Source organism: Dama dama, chromosome 13 (genome assembly GCF_033118175.1).
Source record: "Dama dama isolate Ldn47 chromosome 13, ASM3311817v1, whole genome shotgun sequence".
NCBI lineage: Eukaryota > Metazoa > Chordata > Mammalia > Artiodactyla > Cervidae > Dama > Dama dama.
In genome coordinates this window covers 34,979,082-34,999,374 of record NC_083693.1, presented here as the reverse complement: position 1 = coordinate 34,999,374, position 20,293 = coordinate 34,979,082, and the positions used below count along the sequence as shown (strand labels likewise).

At 47.9% G+C, this 20,293-nt stretch overlaps 1 protein-coding gene across 1 annotated transcript in view; it reads right to left on the bottom strand.

Annotated features, from left to right (window-relative positions):
• The window catches only part of CEMIP (cell migration inducing hyaluronidase 1), a 160,606-nt gene extending 141,127 nt beyond the window's left edge, over window positions 1–19,479 (bottom strand). The window contains exon 1 of the mRNA XM_061158852.1: window positions 19,329–19,479. The gene's annotated coding sequence lies outside the window, so the exon portion shown is untranslated. The remainder of the gene's footprint in view (window positions 1–19,328) is intronic.
• Between the last annotated feature and the right edge of the window lie 814 nt (window positions 19,480–20,293).

Sequence of the window (20,293 nt, the reverse complement as noted above, 5' to 3'; positions counted from 1 at the left end):
AAGATTACTAAGGAGGAAGGAATTGTATCAAATGTAGGTGTGGTGGATTGATCGCAAACATGGCCCCATTCCCCCACCTTTTGTGGGCTTCCCAGGTAGCACTAGTGGTAAAGAATCTGCCTGACACAGGAGACACAAGAGTCATGGGTTCGATCCCTGGGTTGGGAAGACCCCCTGGAGGAGGGCATAGCAACCTACTCCAGTGTTCTTGCCTGGAGAATCCCATGGACAGAGGAGCTGGTGGGCTACAGTTCATGGAGTCACAGAGTCAGACAAGACTGAGCACACACACACTCCCACCCTTTTCTCTTCTCCCTGGATCCATGTCCTTTGTAATATGGCATTGCAGCTTCTCCCATCACCAGGCAGAATCAGAATCGCCTCCCCTTGAACACGAACCAGCCTTGCTTCAGCCAAGAGAAGGAAGCAGAAGTGGACCTTCCCTAGTGGTCCAGTGGCTAAGACTCCCAGCACCCAGTGCAGGAGACTGGTGTTTGATCCCTGGTCAGAGAACTAAATGCCACAAGCCACAACTCAGACCTGGTACAGGGCTTCCCTGGTGGCTCCGTGGTAAAGAATCCATCTGCTAATGCAGGGGACACAGGTTCGATCCCTGGTCCAGGGAGATCCCACATGCCACAGGGCAACTTAGCCCACGTGCCACAACTACTGAGCCTGTGCTCTAGAGCCAAGGAGCTACAACTACTGAAGCCTTCACACCCTAGAGCCCGTGCTCCTCAACAAGAAAAGCCACTGCAATGAGAAACCCACACAACCGCAACTAAAGAGTAGCCCTGCTTGCTACAAGAGAAAAACCAGCATAGCAACAAAGACCCAGCACAGCCAAAAGTAAATAAAAGAAAGTTTGGAGCCAAACAAAGAGAAACTTATTAAAAAAAAAAAAAAAAAAGACCCAGTGCAGCCAAATAAATTAATAAAATATTTTTAAAAAGAAATACACAAACTAAGACATTTTTTAAAAGGGAGTAAAAGTGATGGTATGCCACTGAGCTTTGAGACAGTGCATGCTTTTCCTCTGTCTCACAGAACCGGACCAGCCACCTTAGAACACACCCAGGTTAGTCTTCTAGATGATGAGAGATACATGGTCCAGTAGCAGAATGCTGGACATGGTATACATGGTCCCCTCAGCCCCATGGAAGACAGCATGCCAAAACCAAGCACGTGGGTCAGGACATCCTAGACAAGCCAGCCTCCAGCTGTTCTGCCAGCTGAATTGAGATGCAGATGAGCCAGCTGGCTGATAGGTGCAGTCCAGCCACAGAAGGTCCAGTGCACCAGGCTGAGCTGTCCCACAGACCCCCACACCTGCAGGTCAGTAGCTCCACCTTCTAACAGGTTTCTGAGAAGTTAAAAGAATAGGTAAACTCAGCATTTTTGCCCCAACATATCTTCCAAATAGGATCTGAAACAGTAGGAACCTCCATTACCTTGCAAGTCTTTGTAGAATGTGAGTTTCTTCTCTAACTCTGGTATAAAGGAAGGTTTTTGAAAACATGTTTTGTAAAGACTCCTGGAGAGTGTGACTATCACATGTATTCGATGAAAAAGAAAAGCCTGGAATGAGGAAGAAGTCCTGAAGTAACATGACATTAAAGTCAAGGTTTTACCAGGATCTTATTAAGGAGAAGGACCAGCAGTTTAAAATGAGTTGCCACCCCCAATGTTAAGTAGTACAGCTGTGGGAAGACATGGAAAAAACAGTCACAGTCAATAATCAGTTATTCATCCATTCATTCCATAGAGGCAGCAGGCAGTGACTCCATCACATTCTACAATAAACTCTGAGTTTCTATAAATAAATAGGACATGAGCCCCTAGACAGAGGAGAAGACTGGACAGCTAGCCTTATAAATCATGGTGTCTGAGAACCCAAAGGATGGGAAGGTTATTTCAGCTGCCTCTTCAACATAGGTCAGGAACAAATTTCCTTACACTGTGTATATACTGTATACACAGTGTATATTCCTATTTCGTGGAAGAGACTGCATTCAGAATGCTGGCATCCCTCTGGACCAGGGCTTCCATAGCCTGGGCATGCCTGGGAATTCCCATAGGTGGTCTCTCTCAGACCTTGACTCACTAGGACACACAGATGATCACCCTCCCCAGGGAGGAATGATCGAGCTCCTTCCCCCAGGCAGCGCTTCCCAGGGAGGCTAGCAGCCCAGTGCACCACCGGACTGACCCTCATTTGGCTAAATTTTCAGAGTAGAACAGCTAGTAGTTCTGGCCACGTCTCTGCAGAGCTTTCCAGACATAGCCAGGTCTAGTCTGCTGAGATGGAATCTCTGAAGCCCGCCCAGATGGTCAGATCAAATGTCTGGCTGAATTCCTGCCACACTAGCCTTATCACATCCCTGCCATCTTCTCCACTGGTAACCAGATCCGCTAAGCTTTCACTGGCAGCAGGAGCCAATGGATAAAGCAGAGCTTGTTCAAGAAAACTGTGCTTGGATAATGGGTTGGTTGATTCAGGGGAAAATGAAGTGAGAATCTCTCTTTGCACCATGAACTGAAATAACTTCCACACAGGTCTAGGAGCTTAAAAATCAATCTGTGGGGCTACCAGTGGTGATCTAAGACTTCAGAATTATATACTGACAGAAGAAGATTGAGGGCAGGTGAAGGGGGCGACAGAGGATGAGATGGTTGGATGGCATCACTGACTCAATGGATATGAGTTTGAACAAACTCCGGGAGATAGTGAAGGACAGGGAAACCTGGCATGCTGCAGTCTATGGGGTCGCAAAGAGTCAGACACAACTGAGCGACTAAAGAACAAGAAGAAGAAATCTGAAGGAAATGATCAACAGATTGGACTACAAGAAAATATATCATGTATTTTACAAAATAACCAAAAAGAAAGACAGGGAGAAAGATCCGTCTCCTGCCATCTCTCACTCCAAAGCTTCATCTCTCACCCCACTTGGCTTTATCCATATACTATCACCTTGTTAAACTGCTGGTAGCTCCTTTCATGAACCACATGGTCTGACCTCCTAATATCCAAAGGTCCTATCTCTGATTGACAGATTCTCAGTATGTTGTCATGTTCAAATCAAGCAATAATCCTCCAGGAATAAAGGAATCCTCTCACTTTTCTGCTCACTCTGTGCCTTGAATGGATGTAGAATGTTTTACTATTCTCTTTTATTCACATGACCCCTCACAACTTGAATTGCAAGGTAGGAGCATGAGTTATTGGGTTTATTACACTCCGTGTCTGGTGTAGAGTGGTGGATTAATAAGTGTTTGCTGAATAAACTGGCTAAGCAAATGCAATATGTCCTGGTTTTATTGATTCACCTGGCACTGACTCAAAGCTTCAAGTCCCTGGTATCTTTTTCGATAAAAGTCAGACTAATAAATGCATTGCTGACTTATCACCCATGTAAGTGGGACATAGGGCATGCACCAGAAGTCCTGTGATAAGAGCATTTCATCCAGAGTACCTTTAGCCTGCTCATTCATTTCCCAGCAGTCTCCTGTTGCGTACATCTTGGGTTTCAAGTTCTCAAGCAGAACATCCATGATGAAAAATGGACCCATTGAGGGTACACATTATTGACTCTGAATTTTGCTGCAGTCATATCCATTTACAAAACACTATGTGGCCTGAGTGTAATCAGCAAAGAGAAGCTAACCCAGAATCTCTGTTTTAAATCCTTGCTAAGGTCTGTTTAAAGGCGTGTCAAAAGTATTGTGGGGGGGAAAAAAGCATTTCTTTAAGGAAATGCTTTCTGGTACAACTGATGCTGAAGCTGAAGTTCCAATACAGCCTGGCCACCTGATGGGAAGAGCTGACTCACTGGAAAAGACCCCAGTGCTGGGAAAGATTGAGGGCAAGAGGAGAAGGGGGTGACAGAGGATGAGATGGTTGGATGGCATCATCGACTCAATGGGCATGAGTTTGAGCAAACTCTGGAAGATAGTGAAGGACAGGAAAGCCTGGCTTGCTGCAGCCCATGGAGATGCAAAAAGTCAAACAAGACTTAGTGACTGAACAACATCAAGAGGGTTGAGTTTCTTTAGTTCCTTTAGGACTAACTGGTTTGATCTCCTTGCTGTCCCAGGGACTCTCAGATATTCAGGGTACCCTGGATGGGCTCAATTCACTGAAATCACTGAATGTCTAATTGCAACTCCAGGGCAGAAAAGAGCTAAGGGCTGGAAGGTCACCTTGGCACCTCTGCAGAGAGCACTCAGGGTCCCCATCTCATCCAGTTGAGCTGGACTATTTGAACTGAACTAGCACCCTTCACAGTGACGACTCTGTCCTCCCTAAAGGTGAGCTGTACATGAAAACTCTGTCCCTTTCAACCACATTCCTTCCAGCACCTCTGCTGCAGGTCAGTCAAACAAAGTAGTCAGGAATCTGCCCAAGAATTTGTAAAGAATTAGGAAGGTGCTTATAAAAATTCAGCATAGGACTTTACTGGTGGTCCAGTGGTTGGGGGTCTGCCTGCCAGTTCAAGGGATAAGGGTTCTATCCCTGATCCAGGAGGATCCCACGTGCCACTGGGCAACTAAGTCCATGCACCACAACTACTGAAGTTCTTCTGCCCTAAAGCCCGTGCTCCACAAGAGAAGCCACTGCAATGAGAAGCCTGTGCACCACAGCTAGAGAGTAGCCTCCCCACTCACCACAACTCAAGAAGAGCCCAAGCAGCAACCAAGACCCAGCACAGCCATAAATAAATAAATACACTTAAAAATTTTTTAAGTATAAAAATAATTAGCACAAAAGTCACAGGATGAAGACTCGAACACTCTGCTCCCACACTGAGAGTGGATACAGAAAGCATTGGCCTGGAAGGATAATTCCAAAGACACACGAGTCTCAGAACATTCTCCTCAAAGGCTCAGAGCTCAAGCTGCAGAGGGACTGGGCCTCACATGAGGCCATGAGGTCCCCGAAACACTTCCAGCTTAATGTTCTCCCTCTGGCCCCAGCACCAGTATTTCATTATGGGCAATGCAGTTCTTAATGCCTTCATTGGACCCTAACAAGTACATTCTCAGGTGAGAACTGGTATTCTCAAATGGACTTCCTGCCAGGAACACTACCCTCAGAAGTGAGGGACACCCAAGCCACCTGCCAGCAGGAGCAATGGTCTAGTGTCCAACTACTGATTACACCCCTCCCCTCATCAAAGTCACATAGAAAAATGCCCTGACTCAGCTTTTAAGGACCACCGTCACCTGTCCTCACTTGTATGGTCTCATTTCCAGGGAACTCCTAGACCTTCCCCCAAATATCTGATTTCTGGATACTCTAAACTAAATTCAGGCTAGTCCTTCCCTCCTAACCTTCTCTCCTCCAGCCAGCAAAACCATATCCTCCTTCAAGGCCCAATCAAATAATATTATCAAAAATCTATAAACAATAAATGCTGGACAGTGTGTGGAGAAAAGGGAACCCTCCTATATTGTTGATGGGAACGTAAATTGGTACAGCCACTGTGGAGAACAGCATGGAGATTCCTTAAAAAACTAAAACCAGAACTACTGTATGACCTAGCAATCCCACTGCTGGGTATATACCCTGAGAAAATCATAATTACAAAAGATACATGCACAAAAATGTTCATAGCAGCACTATTTACAACAGCCAGGACATGAAAACAACCTAAATGTCCAACAACAGAGGAAAGGATAAAGAAGATGTGGTGTATAGGTGTATATATATATATAAAGGAATATTACCCAGCCATAAAAAGGAATGAAATTGTGCCATTTGCAGAGATGTGGATGGACCTAGAAACTGTTATACAGAGTAAAGTCAGAAAGAGAAAAACAAATATCATATATATTAATGCATATATGTGGAATCTAGAAAAATGGTACAGACTAACCATTTTTGCAAAGGAGAAATAGAGACACAGACACAGAGAACAAGCGTACAGACACCAAGAGGGGAAGAGGGGTGGGATGAATTGGGAGACTGGGATTGACATATACATACTACTGTATATAAAATAGATGCATAATAAGAACCTAATGTAGAGCACAGGGAACTCTCCTCAATGCCCTGTAATGACTTAAATGCAAAGGAAATCCAAAAAAGAGGGGCTATATGTCTATGCATAGCTGAGTCACTATACGTTAGTGTATTAGCAGAAACTAACACAACATTGTATACTCAAAAAAAAAAAAAAAAAAAACACTCCCTCCATGACACCTTGTCTCTTTCCCCAGAAAAGTTATTTCTCACCAATCTGCAGTGCTTCCATACTGTCCACCTGTCTTACAGCACAGACTATAGGCACCTGAAGGCCTACCCATCTTCTCAACTGAGAGCTTCTCCACAACACGGAAATGTCATGAAGTCATTTCTGACTCCTAAGTGTCCCGAAAGAGCTGGTAAATCAACAACTGTGTTTGGGTTACCTGTTATTCTCAAAACTTCTATTATTCTCAAAATGCTTTACTATGAATTACAGTATTCCCCTAAACATGCTTCCTCAAAATTTAAGAATCAAGCAACATCAGTCATTATTTGGAGCATGGGCTTTCAGATTCACACGGACCTGGGTTCCTCTGCCAACTCCATCACACCCAGGCGAGTGACCTCAGGTGGATCAGTGGTCAGGATTCAAGCTCTCACTTCTGAGGGCCCGGGGTTCGACCCCTGGTCGGGGAACTAAGATCCCACCCGCCGTGTGCCCTGGCCAAAAAAAGAGAGGAAGGAGTGAGGTGGCGGAATGTAATCCCCAGCTGGGAGGCTCATCCAAAAAATAAAAATAAAACTAAAATGTGACTCTACACCTCTCTGATCCCCCGACTTTGGAAAGGTGATGTCCTCAAACAACCCCAGCAGAGCAGAAGCTCAAGCTCACACTTAATAAGCAAGATTCAATAAAAACATCATTTCTTCTCCATGTTAAAAATAGTTTCTTATTTAAAATAACTGTATGTGGGGCATATTTAAAGTAAAAATGAACTTCACTGGCACTGGTTCTTCTCAGAAAATCCCGGGGCATGTTTATCTATTACCATTTGTAACAATGTTGCCCAATGATTTTAAAATTAAAAACAGATTTCAACTCTGCCACCAAGTAAGTTCAAGTATATACACAGCCCACAGTTAGGTCATCAAAGGAAACTCTGAGGTTCCTCAATGCTGAGAACCAAGTTGGTGCCTCCGAGATGGCTGTACTTTTTATTTTCACAAAATCACTTCACTGAGAAGAAATCCCTGCCTATGAAAGCTCCGAAGCCCAGATCCTATAACTGCTTTCCCTTTTGTTCCCAGGAACTGAATTGAGAAATCTGGTGAACTCAGGGCCTTCTTAAGAACTCACAGACACAGTGACAAATCAGTCCAGCATAATTGGCAAAATATTTACCATGGAACACAATTCCTCTATCCCCGGAATGGAAGACAAGCAACGGAGAAGGGAAAATATCAGCTTCAGATCACATGGATGTCTAGAGAGGACCCACACACCTCTCCTCCACTTTCCCTAAGACTCCTAGCATCCCTAAGCATCCTCAAAGCTTGCTCCCCTGTCTCTGACACTGATCTCCTTTTGTGAAAAATAATAATACCCAGATATGTTCACTGAACAAACCACATTCTCCCTCACTGAATTGATACTGCCTATGTCTTACACTGGAGCTTCCCCGGTGGCTCAGCAATGAGAATTGCTCAGAGAATGGCCCAGAGTGGCTCAGAGAATTCGCTTGCAATGCAGGAGATGCAAGTTCAAACCCTAGATCAGGAAGATCCCCTGAGGAGGAAATGGCAACCCACTCCAGTATTCTTGCCTGGAGAATCCCATGGACCAGAGAAGCCTAGAGGGCTACAGTCCACAGGGTTGCAGAGAGTTGGACATGACTGAAGTGACTTAGCATAGCACATATCATACATAAAATTTTCATACATTCTGCAAAATATCTGTAGGATATTTAGCCTCCTATATCGATCTGTTTTCATTCTTACAAGACAACCATATGATATATTTATATATATGTTTTATTACAGTATAATTGCTTTAAAATGTTGTGTTATTTTTGCTGTAGAACAAAGTGAATCAGCTATATGTATACATATATCCCCCCCATCCTGAGCTTCACACCCACCCCAATCCCACCACTCTAGGTCATCACAGACAGCTCTGCATCAGAAAATATCAGAACAGAACCAGCACTTATGAAAAAGACTTTGCCTTCCCAACAGGAAAGATCCCTGAAGGAGGTTGGTCAGAAGAAAGTTGAGGCGAAGATGCAAAATTTAAGATAGGACCAAAAATTCAGTCAATCAATATAACTAATATTGTATCACAACATGCAACATATCTAAATAAATGCCAGAAATCTATAGTGAATCAAACATCAAAATTTTCAAGAAAGACAGAAATAGTATCACTGATTTTTCTTTTTGCCTCCAGGACCTACAGTTTCTCGTGTCTCATAAAATGGGCTTCCCAGGTGGCGCTAGTAGTTAAAAAAAAAAAACCTCCTGCCAATGCAGGAGATGTAAGAGACATGGGTTTGATCCCTGCATCAGGAAGATCCCCTGGAGGAGAGCATGGCAATCCACTCCAGTATCCTTGCCTGGAGAATCCCATGGTCAGAGGAGTCTGGCAGGCTACAGTCCATGAGAGTCACAGAGTCAGACATGACTGAAGTGACTCCGCACTTAGTACACATAAAATGCTATAGAATTGACCAGCAACAAGCCTGGGGCTCAGCTGTGAGCACCTGTGGGGTGAAGCTTGGGGATGGCTGTGGGAAGGGAAGAGAAAGGGATGGAGTGGACTCATGGCTTAGCAATGCTGGGCAAAAAAAACAACCTTTTGCTGAGTAACATAGAAATAGATCTGAAACATATGGATTAAATTCCTCCCAAAATAAACACAATTTTTAAAGGAAAGGAACAGTACTTAGCCACTATGTTTGAGGTTTTCCTGAACCCAATCCTTTGGAAAATTGACACACGAGTGAATTACTCAGTGGTTATAACACAGCCGGCTTTGAAACAGGCTCGTCATAAACCACCAGTTTGTTTTTCAAACAAAAAATGTTAACGGTTTGCCTAAATCTGCTCCCTGCCTCAGTCCTTTTGAGGTTCATTCTGGTTGTTCTCTATGGGATGGGGAACTGCTCTGCATGGCCACTATCTGCCTGGGAAGCTGAGTCCTAAGCCCCAAGAATTAGGGGAGTTCAAGGAGACCAAGCTGGGAATAATGGCCCCTACTACACAGCAAGCACAAGAGCCCTAGAAAGAAGGCGAGTTACTGATGCACTGGACTAAGAGCTAGACAGATATCCAAGATGTCCTCCTGGGACTTCCCTCATGGTCCAGGGGTTGAGACTCTGCAAGTCTCCACTGCAAGGGGCGCAGTTTCAATCCCTGGTCTGGGAAGTTTCACGTATCATGCAGCAAAAAAAAAAAAAAAGATCATTCTGTACCAGCTCTGAACCCTTGGGCAACAGTGTCCTTATCACTCATATGCAGACACCATTGCCCCCTCCAGGGAGCAGAGGGAAGGAGGGCACACAGCGGGGTGAGAGCCGGGCAGTAGCCGCTGCAACCAACTAGACAGCTCAGGCTCATCACCGGCCATCCATCAGACAGTCCTGTGGGATCTAGGAAGCCTGTGTCATTGGTCACCTGTCCCGACAGATCAGGGCAACCTAAGAGCCCTAGGAGAGCCCCAGTGTAAGGCCAGCCCTAGGAGACAAGAGGAAGCTGAATCCTCACAGTTTGGGAGTCAAGCCCGTAGTTTCCAGTGGACCAGTTTCCAAAGCAATGGGGGCTGATGTCAAGACTCCTGGACACAAGGCCATCTGGATAGAGAGGCTGCTGATCACCAGCTTTCTTGACACTGCCTAGTTCAGTGGGTTGTTGGTTTGGCAGCAGACCCAGCCCCAGGCAACAGCACATGTACATCCTGAAGGGAACCCTCACTGTCCCTTCCCTCCATCAGGGTTTCTCAAGTAACCAGTAGTGCTCTCTAGACTGAGTATGCCTTACATTCATCACCTTAAATCAGTCACATGATGATGCTTTTAGAGTTTGCTATGTGTCCAGGTGGTACTACTAATATAGAACCCACCTGCCAACACAGGAGACATGAGACAGGGGTTCGATCCCCAAGTCAAGAAGAGCCCCTGGAGAAGGAAACGGCAACCCACTCCAGTATTCTTGCTTGGAGAATCCCATGGACAGAGGAGCCTGGTGGGCTACAGTCCACAGGGTCACAAAGAGTCAGACACGACTGAAGTGACTTAGCACGCATGCCCACACAGTGCATACAGGGAGTTCTTCAGATCCCTTTCTAAGAATGAGGATCATCCATCAGTGAGGGGTGGGGCTCCCTTCAGGCATTGTTCCATTTAGAGCATCAATTTTCTCCTTTGAGAGAGCTTTGTAAGACGCACACAGGAGCTCCAGCTTGAACTGGAACCTTCCGCCTCACCCTGGGCCAGTGGAACTTTTCCATTCTTAAGCTTCTGGCTTAACAGTTCCTTTTCAAAACTCACTCTCAAAAACATCCTGCCTTTAAATTTCACATTTGGCTAGTTTACACCAGTGAAAAGAGATGCAAGATCCTGGGTAGAATTTGTTGAGTCTTATACCCAGAAATATGCTTTTATTTTTTTCCCTTGCCAACTTTTTCAGAATCTGAAAAGTCTTGGACTGTTAGACAAGGTTGCAAGTAGAAAGCCCATTTCTGCAAGAAGCTCATTGCTCTCTTCATGTTCCCCGGTGGACAGCTACTGCTGGAGACTTCTGAGCCAGCACCTGCCACACACCCTTTCTCACGGGGAGTCTGTGTGCCCCACATTTGTCAGAGTGTCACACAGGACAATGCTGGTTTCCTTCCACTGACAACTATTGACACAACAACCAGCAAGGCATCCAGAATGTCAAGAAGAGGCAGCAAGACCAATCACAATAAAACTAAGATAACATTCTTCATAGGGCTGCCAAAAGCAATAAAAAATTCTCCAGGACAGAGGTTTACAAACCATGCTCCATGGAACTCCTACAGTTCTGTGGAATTCTTAGAGGCCACAAGATAAAATCCAAACCCTCACAGCCACACCCACGCTTTCTCTGGTTTGTAAATTGGATTTAGTAAGATTTTGTAGAAAAAAAATTTACAGTTAAAGTAGTTTTAAACCACTGGCCTGAGAGACAAAGGCTCCAGAGACCTACAGATGCCGAGAAGGATGTTCTCTCTCTTCAACTTTAGAGAGTTCACGCACCTGAGGCAGCTACAGAGCTTCATGGAACTGAAGGGTTTCAAGAAATGAAATGTTTAGGCTTGTCTGTGCTTCTGGATTTTTCTGCATGGCCTCCTCTCTGTGCAGAATGCCTTCTGAACTCCACTCTCCACATTTGCCTCACCAGAAAATTCCTCTGTGTGCTCTCAGTTGCTCAGCTGTGTCCAGCTCTTTTGTGGTCCCATGGACTATAGCCCGCCAGGCTCCTCTATTTGTGGGATTTGCCAGGCAAGAATACTGGAGCAGGTTGCCATTTCCTTCTCCAGGGGATCTTCCCAACTTAGAGATCGAACCTGCATCTCCTGCATTGGCAGGTGGATTCTTTACCACTGAGCCACCCGAGAAGCCCCAGAAAAGCCCTATAAACTCCTGCTAATCCTTCTAGATGCACCTCTTCTCATGCCGCTTCTCAGGGGAGCTTCCTGGGATGTCCCCTGGCTTTGCCTGCCCCAAACAGGCCCTCTGCCCACCACACCTCCTGACCCATCTGTCCTAGCCCCAGTCACACTGCATGGCAACCAGTGATTTGGATGTTTGCTTCCCCATGGGGGGCTTCCCTGGTGGCTCAGTGGTTAAAAATCTGCCTGCCAATGCAGAAGACACGAGTTTGATCCCTGGTCCAGGAAGATCCCCTGGAGAAGAAAATGGCAACACACTCCAGTAGTCTTGCCTGGAGAATCCCATGGACAGAGGAGCCTGGCAGGCTACAGTCCATGGGGCCACAAAGAGCTCGACACAACTGAGCGACTAAACAACAACCCCTCATGGGACTCTTAGCTCTGGAGGACAGAAATCACTTATTCAACTATGCCTCCTCCATGGCTAACACAGGGTCTCCCCCTAGAAGATGCTCAAACCAGTAGTTAATTTCTTCCCTGCTCCCAGATGCAGCAGTGGATGCAGTTGCATACCTGCATCTTGGGCTGCAGGGGGCATCTCTGATGGCCAGTTCATCCCCACAGGAATGCCATAGGGAGGGCAGTTGAGGAAGATCATTGAGCCTAAATTTCACTTTCAGGTTCAAAAAAAAAAAAAAAAGTTGTGACCTTCAGAGTCAAATAAAGTTGTTGAAATGTAAACACGAATTCTCAGTGTCTGGAAGAGGACTGAGATGAAATTCCCCAAGTGATCTCTTAATACCACCAAAATTACACTCAAATGCCTCTGCCAGGCAAAGATAAATTGCCATTTTCACAATGGTCTTGCATTTAAAAGTAACTTGGCCCAGGGAGCTTTGGAAAATTTATTATGACCGGGAAAAGGGGAAACTCAAAGGGGTTCAAGATATTTAGTCTACTGATAAGACAGCTTAGGAGTGACAACAATTATCTCCAAGAATTTGAAGGGTCGTTAGCAGGTCATTAGAAGGACACCGGCCAGCTGGGCCCCATCTACTTGGACATCAGAAATGGACTCTAACTACACCAAAACGAGTTGAGTTAGGGCTTCCCTGGTGGCTCAGTGGTAATGAATCTGCCTGTCATTGCAGGAGATGCACCTTCAATCCCTGATCCAGGAAGATCCCACAAGCCTGGAGCAACTAAGCCCATGTACTGTAACTACTGATCCTCTGCTCTAGAGCCCATGAGCCGCAACAAGAGAAACCACTGCAATGAGACAGCCACGCACTACAGCTACAGAAAAGCCTGAGCAGCAAAAGAGACCCAACACAGCCAATGAATAAATAAATAAATAAAATTTTAAGTATGAAGACCTTAAAAAAATAAAAGTTGCATTAGCGTCACAAAATGTCAGCAATGATGTAGGCCCTGACGACCCAAAGGAAGATCTGTGGACCAGCAGCATCACCTGGGAGCTTGTCAGAAATGCAGATGCTGGCCCCACCCCCCCAGATCTGTCTGATCAGAAGTTGCATTTTTACAAGCGCCCCAGTGACTTGCTTGCATGTTCGAGTCTAAAAACCTCTGCCACTGTACCTTCCTTGGTCCCACGTGCTGAGCTAAGTTGCTTCAGTTGTATCCAACTCTTTGCGATCCTATGGACTGTAGCCCACCAGGCTTCTCTGTCCATGAGGATTCTCTAGGCAAGAATACTGGAGTGGGTTGCCATTTCCTCCTCCAGGGGATCTTCCCAACATAGGGATTGAACCCAGGTCTATTAAGTCTCCTGCAGTGGCAGGCAGGTTCTTTACCACTAGTGCTACCTGGGAAGCCCCATGGGCTGGGTCTGTCCTCATAGCCTTAAAGCCTCAGGCCACCAGCATGAACTCCTGATCCCAGAAAGGGCCACATAGTATAGCAGGCTCCTGGAGAAGTCTGTGGCCTCCTGCCCCACCACGCCCACCCCACCCCCCATGATGAATAGAGACAAGAGAGGCAATAGTCTAGCACAAATACTTTGCATGCCAGAAGGACCTTTTTCTAGATGGGCCTTCCCTCTGACAGAAAATGCCTAATGGCTAAGCTCTTCTATGGACAGCTGAAGGAAAGAAATGCTTAGGGTTTGCAAAAGCTGTTGTCTGGTTAAAGCACTTTAAACCCAAGTTATATCTATCATGTGGCTGTCCTTGTGAAAGATTCAGATAATGCCTCAGCAATTTCCCCACACGAGGAGCCAGACTGTCCGGAGCTAGAGAGCGGAAACCTGTTCTGAGTGAGTGTCGGTGGGGGAGGTAGCTGCCTGGGCTCCACCACACAGAAACCAGCGCTCCCTCACCTGCAGTGGGTGGAAAGGGAGAGGTGGACTCAGATGCTTGGAGCCAAACTGAGCCTAGAGAGGGGCCCTGGAAGGTAACATAGGAGGGGAGAGTCACAGCTCCTCTCCCTTGGGGTGGAGAAGTGAGTTTCCTGGCACTGCGGGTACAAAGCAGAAAGCAAATGTATATTTGATGACATTTCTCTGCAGACAGCCTCTCCTCCAAAGAGCCAAGTCTGAATGAAGCCTGGTACCAAAGCAGAGAGAGGAAAGAGGATAGGGAACCTTCCAGAGAGGCTAGGAGAGCCCCTGGAAGTGTAGATGTTAATAAGACTCACTGTGATATGTACCATGTGTGTGCGTGAGCGCTCAGTGGTATCTGACCTTGCGACCCCACGCAGTAGGCCAACAGGCTCCTCTGTCCATGCAATTTCCCAGGCAAAAATACTTGAGTGGGAAGTGGAAAAGAGGATCAAGAGGGAATGGACATATGCATACCTACGGCTGATCCATGTTGATGTATGGCAAAAAAAACCAACAACACAATATTGCAAATCAATTATTCTCCAATTAAAAATAAGCAAATTGAGAATAATAAAGAAGACTGGAGTGTGTTGCCATCTCCTTCTCCAGGTGATCTTTCCCAGCCAGGGACTGAACCCCAGTCTCTTGGGTCTCCTGCATTGGCAGGCAGGTTCTTACCAGCTGAGCCATCAGAGCAGCCTAATAGGCACCACAGTTCTGTCCAATTTACCAAAATGTCCATCTGCCAGGCTCTTGGGGAAGGAGGCTCTGGGCCCAGCTGATCAGCCAGCAAAACAGTAAAAAGGAACTCAGTCTCTGCCCAGACCCATTACCATCCTAACCTCCTGCTAACCTAACCAGACCCAAGAGAGTAAGAATGTAATCACTTCCTGTTCCCTGTTGAAAAGAAACTGAGTTGCCTCCATATAATGATTAAAAATGCAGCAGAAGGAAACAACTGATGCAATACCTGGAGGAGGTGAACCATTTTGGTATTTGCCATCATGCGGAAAGAGAGATGCAGGGATTTCTCTGGTGGTCCAGTGGCTAAGACTCCAAGCTTCCAAAGCAGGGGGCCCAGGTTCGATCCCTAGTCAGGGAACTAAATCCCACACACTGAAACTAAGAGTTCAAATGCTACAACTAAAGATCCTGCATGCTGCAACTAGGACCCAGGCTTGTTGTTGTTCAGTGGCTCAGTCGTGTCCAATTCTTTGTCACTCCATGGACTATAGCACACAGGCTTTCCTGTCCTTCACTATCTCCCAGAGTTTGCTCAAACTCCCGCCCATTCAATAGGACCCAGTGTAGCCAAATTACTTAATTAAAAAATTTTAAAAAGAGAGAGATGTTGCCTAGACTGATCATGGATATGGGATCTTGTGGATTTGACCCATAAACATAACTTTGTTCCTTTTCGGAACCAACATGCTTATATTTATCTTTTGAGTTATACCTACAAATGCAAAATGCGTTTATCCTGTCAAACTGTGCTGCTCCATCAATACCACATGAGGTACTAAAAGGGGGTCACGTAAGTGGCAGGCCTCAAAAGATGCTGAGAGTCACCCCTGTTAGCCCTCCAGTCATCCCCACTGAATGCCACCTTTGCTATTTGATCTGTCTGTCCCAGCCACTCAGAAGCTGCTGCAGCAGACAGAGTGCTACAGGATCCATGAAGAGCCTCTTTCTGCCTCTCACACCAGTTCCTCTCCCTCTTTGGCCCTCCAGGACAGAGCTCCAAAAGAATTCTGTAGTTAGATAGTTTTCCTACCAGTAAGTCTTATGTGCTGGAAACTGGAACAGTACAGGAGTCCAGAGAAGAGAATCATGACTTCAAGTTCAGCCAGGGCCCACGTCATCATTCACGTCACCAGGTAGACGAAAGATTCCCAGAATCCATGGACTGCATCCATCAGTTCCACTCCTTCCAGATGGAGGGAGCTAAGATGACTTTGATCTACTAAGGAAAAAAAAAATATGGAAAATCTAAGAGCATCAGAATGTGAAACTGGAAGAAACACACACAGACACCCACATGTACACCCATACTTTTTGTGGGGGGGGGAGGAAATCTGTGAGATTGGACTCAGTACAACCCTATTATCCAAACTTTTGCATGACGTCACATATTCAACCTGACTCAGTGGTAAAGAATCCATCTGCCAGTGCAGGAGATAAGCGTTTGATCTCTGGGTCAGGAAGATCCCTGGAGGAGGGCATGGCAACCCACTCCAGTATTCTTGCCTGAAGAATCCTATGGACAGAGGAGCCTGGAGGGCTATAGTCCACAGGGTTGCAAACAGTTAGACATGATTGAGCATGCACACACCAGACAGAACCTCAAAGACAAAGCTGGAGGAAATCTTCAGATCTATCTGTGACCACCTAAGTGGCAATGCTCCAGGACAGAGTATGATAGTGTTTTGGTCCAGGTCTCACAGCCAAGCAAGGTTCAAAGACAAGGGCATGTGCCTCCTGATTGGGAGCAACCATTCAGGGGTTTCCTAGACCATGTGCTGCCCTAGTACATTGACCCCACACTTCATCCTCTAGGAATCAAGAAATGGGGCTGCAGAGGGCACTTCCCATCAATACCCAAGGGAACCTCACCTCCAAGAGGACAAGGAGGTCCCTCAGAAGATCCTGAATTCCTCTGAGAGAAGGATCAGGAAGAACAGATCATCTCAACCAGAGGGCTGTGACAACATTTTGAAAATGACTTACTTTCTCCAAGTGGCATAGGTGGGGAAAACTGGCAACTGATTTGTTTCATTCAAACATTCTTCCACTGATCTTTGGTGAACACGTTGGGATTTTTTGTTGTTGTTGCTTTTGTCTTTTCCAACACTGTAATCAACTTCAGCACTTTCATCATTTCTATCAACAAGTTCTTGAACATGAATATAAAGTGGAGCTGGAGTCCCTATCAAACAATCACCAGGTTAGGAGAGACAGCAGAGGGCTGGTGAATGTAATCCAAAAGCAGTGCACAACCAACTTTAAAATATACCTCTGGGAACTTCTCTGGTGATCCAGGGGTTGAGACTTTGAGCACCCAATGCAGGGGGCATGGGTTTGACCCCTGGTTGGGGAACTAGGATCCTGCATGCTGAGTGGCATGGCAAAAAAAAAAAAAAAAAAGGTAAAATATACTTATAATCACTACCATTTTAGGAGCTTTCTTTGTGTTTAGCATGGATACAAGTGCTTTACATTTTACTACTTAATTCTCATTGGCAACTCTGCAAGGTTGGTTGTGTTGTCCCCAGTTTCCATATGGGGAAACAGAGTTTAAGTGACTTTTGAAAAGTCACAAAAGCTGTCTTCAAAAATAAATAAATAAAGATGCTTGAGTGTTTTTACTCTCTATAGGCCTTCTACCAGACACAAACAGAAGCAGATCTTCTGAATTTCTGATAATGTTAAGATGAAGGAAGCTACATCTTCTACATAGCTGAAAAATGACAAAAAGAAGAGCCTCAGCCAATGTCATTTCTTATCAGAGAACGGAGATGTTTAATTTGCCCAGATTAACTCCTACAGGTTCTCCGCAGCCTGTTTCCAGGCATCCAACTTGCAGAATGCTCTACTGGGTTGAAGAGGAACCAATGGAAGCTTCTTTAAGAGTGTTATGCGCCTCTAAGAAGCTTCTTTAAGAGTGTTATGAGGAAGCAATTGGGCTCGGAAAACAGCACAGGTGCTTTTGCAAACGCATCCAAACTCATTCTCTGTAAACGTGATCTATCTGCTTTTTCTGTCCCTGTAACTGTGAAACTAGTATCGCCTTCCGGTACCGTATTTACTAAAAAATTTAATAAAGTGGAACATGATCCTATGTCATGCACCTAAAACAGTTTGGGGTGGGGGGGGGGGTCTCTAATTAGGCCTGGCATTATCTCACTGTCTCAGCGTGCATTGCACAATTACAACACCTCGAAGGGCCCCGTGGTGCTGCAGAGAAGCCCCCACGACACCACACTGAAAGTCGGGGAAGAGCTAAGCTTCAGGGGGATCTCGGAACGGGTCACAAACCACCCAGGCTTCCTTTATCCTGAGTGGCTCACGTCGCCTCGGGACGGGATCCCGAAGGCTCCCACAGACCATCGGTCCCTCTCCGCCTGCCCTGTACCCCTACTCTCCGAGTCTGGAAGGAAAGCCGCGCCACTTCCCCGGGAGACCCAGGGCCACCGACCGGGAGTGGAGGAAGCGGCTGGGAGCTGTCCATGGTGGCGCCGCGCCTGGGCACGCAGAGCCGCCGGCTCCCGCCCCCGGGCGCGCCCGGGATCACGCTCCAGACCGCCGGAATGGAGAGACAGACTCGCTCCCAGCCTGCAGCCAGGCACTGGCTCACACATCAAAAGTTCAGTTTTAAAAGGGTTTTCTCACCTGTGGGCAGCCTTGGCTGCACGAAGCAGGACTCAGGACCTCAAACCCGGCTCCTGGCGGCGCGCCTGGGACGGCCGTAGTGTTGGACCCTTGGGGAACCGCGGCGGTCTTCAGAGCGTGGACAGCGAGTCTGCGGCGGCGAAGGACCTCGGCGCACTGAGCTCCTTTCTTAAGAGCACATGCGTCCCTCCGGCTCCACTCCAGAGTGTCTCTGGCCCTGGTTCCCAGAGCGGCGAGCTGGAGACCTGGCCACGGCCCTGGCCTGGGCTCCGCCGGGTCCCTGTCTTTCTTCCCAACCTTATTTGACCTTTCTTGGAGCTGACATTCCTCGCCAGGGACTGCCGAACCCTCTTGTAGCGATGCCAGGTTGGGCGTCGCAGTCTAGACATCAGTAGGGGCTCTCCTGTCATCTAACATTCAATTAACCTCCTCCCGTCGCGTGCCAGAGTGATGCTGGGTGCCTCACGCCGTCGGGGAGAGAGCGCGCGGGGAGGCGGCAGGAGGCGGAGGGGAAAGGTGCTCAAAGCCGAGCAGCAGGGCGCAGACCTGTTGCCAGGTGCGCTCACCAGTGCACGGTGTGAGCCGGCTCCATGTGAGCTGGACTCCACGATCTGACCCTCGGAGCAGTCACTCCTCGACGATACACTTTGGGGCACAAGCATCTCCCCGGAGACATTCAGAACAGGGGAACTCTACGGAAAACGGGACCTGCTCCCCGCCGTTTGCGCTCCGAGAACACTGGTGCCCCACCTGGCACCTGCTCCTTGCAAAGTCTCACACGACCTCAGAGAAATCCCACAGCGGACGTGTGCCCATCAACAGACACGTGGACAGACAGACAGACGAACAGACAGCACAGCACAGAGTGGACAGACAAACAAGCCCACGACGCGGTGCGTTTTCCCTATCACCCGTGGAGGCGCCGAACCCCTCATCTCCCCTCCCCTCTGAGGCTGGGCAGTCCGCACAGACCCGGCGCGCCGAGCCGGCCCGCTTACCTCTGGGTCGGTAGCCGAGACACTCTCACGCCTCGCGGGCCAGAAGCGCCGCGGTCGGAGCGGTCGGGTGGCTCACTGACCCGCCCGGTTTTGTCCCGGGACTCGGGCAAGCCGAGTGGTAGTCCGTCCGGGAAAGCGGGGTTCAGCCCCTGACCGCGCTCAGCTCCGCCGGCTCCGCGCGCCGTTGGCCCTCGCCAGGCTCAGCCGGCGTGCACCGCGCTGCGCTCGCCCGCGTTCCCCGGCCGCCCGCCAGAGCGGCGGCTTTTATAGAGAGCTGCCTGCTCTTCAGCCGGCCGCGCCGGGCTGGCTCCTCCCCGGGGCCCCTGACGCCCGCGCGCCACCGACCCGCCCCCCGCTGAAGCTCGCCTCCCCCTTGCCCAAGTCGGGCGGGGGCCCCGGGCCCCGGCCGGACCCGGGCGGGCTCTGGCGGCCGCTCTGGGAGACGCAGACCCGAGCCCGCGGAGCCCGGGGGAGCCCGGGCGCGCAGAGTCCGCCGGCGGCGGCGGCAGCAGCCAGGTGAGGGCGCTGGAGCCCAGGACACGGCAGAAGCAGCCGCGGCTGGCCGCGGAGAGCCTCTTCTCCGCGCTCAGAGGGCTTGGGGTCGCGGTGCGTAGGCCTGAATCCCGGCTCCAAACCAGTGAGGCTGAGAGGCTCTCTCGGGGAAAGCCCAGCGCCTAGCACAGAATCGCGGAGAGATGAGGTTCACGGTTTTTAAGTCTCAGAATCTTTTTTTCCCCCCTAATCTTATCAGGGCGTAATAGGGAAGAACAAATCTGAGTCCGTATTAGATGTGCTTCTTTTGCTTTAACCTTTGTATTCTATTGCTTTAACAGTGTTGCCTGTAGCCTGAAATACAAAGGATAGCCCATTCTCAAGGCTCTGACCTTTGAGGATAACACTTGTTCCTGCATAGAGAGAGAAAAAATTGGAGAACAGAGAGTAACATTTGTCTTGTTGGAGGTTTA